General features: G+C 45.2%; 1 long non-coding RNA gene across 1 annotated transcript in view; it reads left to right on the plus strand.

Moving 5' to 3' along the window:
• The window catches only part of LOC114218114 (uncharacterized), a 12,637-nt gene extending 11,182 nt beyond the window's left edge, over positions 1-1,455 (plus strand). Inside the window, exon 5 of the long non-coding RNA XR_015769496.1 lies at positions 484-1,455. This is a non-coding gene — a long non-coding RNA (uncharacterized LOC114218114). The remainder of the gene's footprint in view (positions 1-483) is intronic.
• The last annotated feature ends 959 nt before the right edge of the window (positions 1,456-2,414 follow it).

The raw sequence follows: 2,414 nt of genomic DNA on the forward strand, positions 1-2,414 counted from the left end.
CGTTTGGTCAAGAGTGGATGGTTTCCTGTGATATGTCTTGTGGGCAGGAAAGTTTTGACATGAGTGCATGGGGGAAAACAACCCATCTCTCCTTCTAACGGTTCTCTTCTTTCGTGTTCTTTGCTGGGGGATACCAAAACCACAGTGCACCCTTTACGGGCACAGCCTTTTTCCATCTCAGTGATAGTCTCAGAAGAGTAAGGTCAGCAGCTTACACCAGATAAAGTTCAAGCTTGATCCCTGCACAGAGAGTTTGGATGCTGTTTAAACAGAGCACTAAGAAATGCAAAACACAGTTAGTCTTGCAAATGCAGAGTATGGTCCAGGCTGGGGAATCCTCAACACATGCTGTGGGTGAGCTACATCTTCTCAGGCATCGGGTGTTTGGGGGCTCCATTGAATGTTGTGAAGATGGTTTGCAAAAGTGAGTGCAATTAATTTCCTCCTTCCCCGTTTCAGCATTTTTTTTTTTTTTTTTTGCAGGGTGACTTTGCAGCTTGTGCCATGGACAGGTGGAGTCCATGCTCCCACCACGTCTAGCCAAACTGATGCTGTCACTTGCTTTGGTCAACGGAACGCAACATTTCCAAGCATCTGAGTTCCCGGGCCGCCATACGCTCAAGTCTGAGAGGGTCCATGGAGCCCAGGGGAGCTGTCCTGGCTGAGCCACAAGTCAGTCCTGCCTCATCCACCAAGCAGCTGACCAGTGACTCTTGAGTGAGTCAGGATGACCCCAGAAGGACTGCCCAGCTGATCCCAGCCCCAAGTGCCAAGACACGGAATTATGAGTGAAATCAATGGTTATTGTTTTAAGACACCGGATTTTGGAGTGGTTCGTCCGGCTGCAAACGCTCCTCCCAAGAAGACGCACCTTCTTAAGTATTTATCAAGACCTCAACATTCTTCCTCTCACCTCCAAGGGCTCAAAATAACATCCCCAAGGAGTTTGCAATCCCTTTGGTTTTGGAGGAAGGGGAGGTATACAAGATGTTCCATTCATTAAAGGGAACCAACTCTCTGGCGTTTCTTTCCACAGTTAATTCTTGCTGGAGGTCAAGGTCAAGTGAGCTGGTCTGTGGTTGATAGGTTCCTCCTAGATCTCAGGAGTATTCCCCTAGTTGGTGTACGTTGGCTATCTGTGTGCAGAAGACATCCAAAGGGATTCAGGAAACATTTACTTGAATATAAGCCACATATCCTTCTTTTCCTGTTGTATGGGCCATTCCAAGTGGGGTGGTGGCCAACCACACATCGGGAGTGCTTTTTTTGATCTTTTGAGGAAATGAACATCCTTATTATAAAAGCAAGGAAACGGACCCAAGGCGGTTGACTTGTAACTTGACAATGAAAGAGCTCATTTCTGAGTGCACATCTTTTCCTGGAGAGTCAGGATGCCTGGACATTCTGCTTCTGTGTTCTTTCGATCAGCAAGTTAATAAATGGCAATTCCATCCATGTGTTCTTGTGTGTGTGTGTGTCTGTGTTTACACACCCATTACTTTATTCTGATCTCGTCATGGATACTGGTAAGTGGTTAACCCTACTTTCAAAGAACCCAGGAAGCTCCTTACACTACACACTGCTTTAAAAACTGCCTCTCTTCTACAACCAATCACACTAAACCGACCTCAAAGATACACACACAGTACTTTTTGGTGACAGACATACTATTTCCTGATTCCAAAGGGAATTTAGATTCTAAAGTACACCACTAAATATAAAACATAGCACTTCTCCAAACTGTTTTCAGTGTGATTAAACACACACACACACACACACACACACACAACACAACACTTTCCATTTTGAAATAATTATGGACCCCCAGAAAATTGCAGGGACTCAAGACTAGCACCTACGGTCCCATGTAAGCCAGGTGCCCCTCAATGGAACACTTTACCTTGAAGCTACACTATAAAATCAAAACCAGGGCATCAACGCTAGTGCACTCCTGCTCAAAAAACAACAATCACACCCAACTCAACACTCAGCAATTCAACCCCTTGTGACATGTTTGCATTTCCATCAACTCCTGTATACATGAAGCATGGCAGAGGGTTTATCATTTATCAGCCAACCAAGAGATATTTATGGAATGTCAGCTCCATACTAAGTTCTGGGACAAATATGCAACAAATACTGGATATGTTCATGGTCCACAGTTCCCCATGGCACCAGATGAACGAGCTCTTTTAGACTGATGGTAAAGAGTCTTCTTGCTTCATACCACAAGGGGTGGGAATCCCTGTGCTATCTTTCCAGGAATTCTTGATGGAGGAGAAGGGCTTCCATTGTTTTGAGTTACTCCTGGCTGCTGGGTCCAGTTTGTTTGTAGGGTCAGAAAATGAAGGTGGATGTGAAAGCATTGAAGGCATCCAACTGGCCCCATCAGAACCACCTGTTAACACCACCAA

Source organism: Eumetopias jubatus, unplaced genomic scaffold (genome assembly GCF_037043125.1).
Source record: "Eumetopias jubatus isolate StellerSeaLion01/CBP00866 unplaced genomic scaffold, mEumJub1_p1.0 scaffold_11, whole genome shotgun sequence".
Lineage (NCBI taxonomy): Eukaryota > Metazoa > Chordata > Mammalia > Carnivora > Otariidae > Eumetopias > Eumetopias jubatus.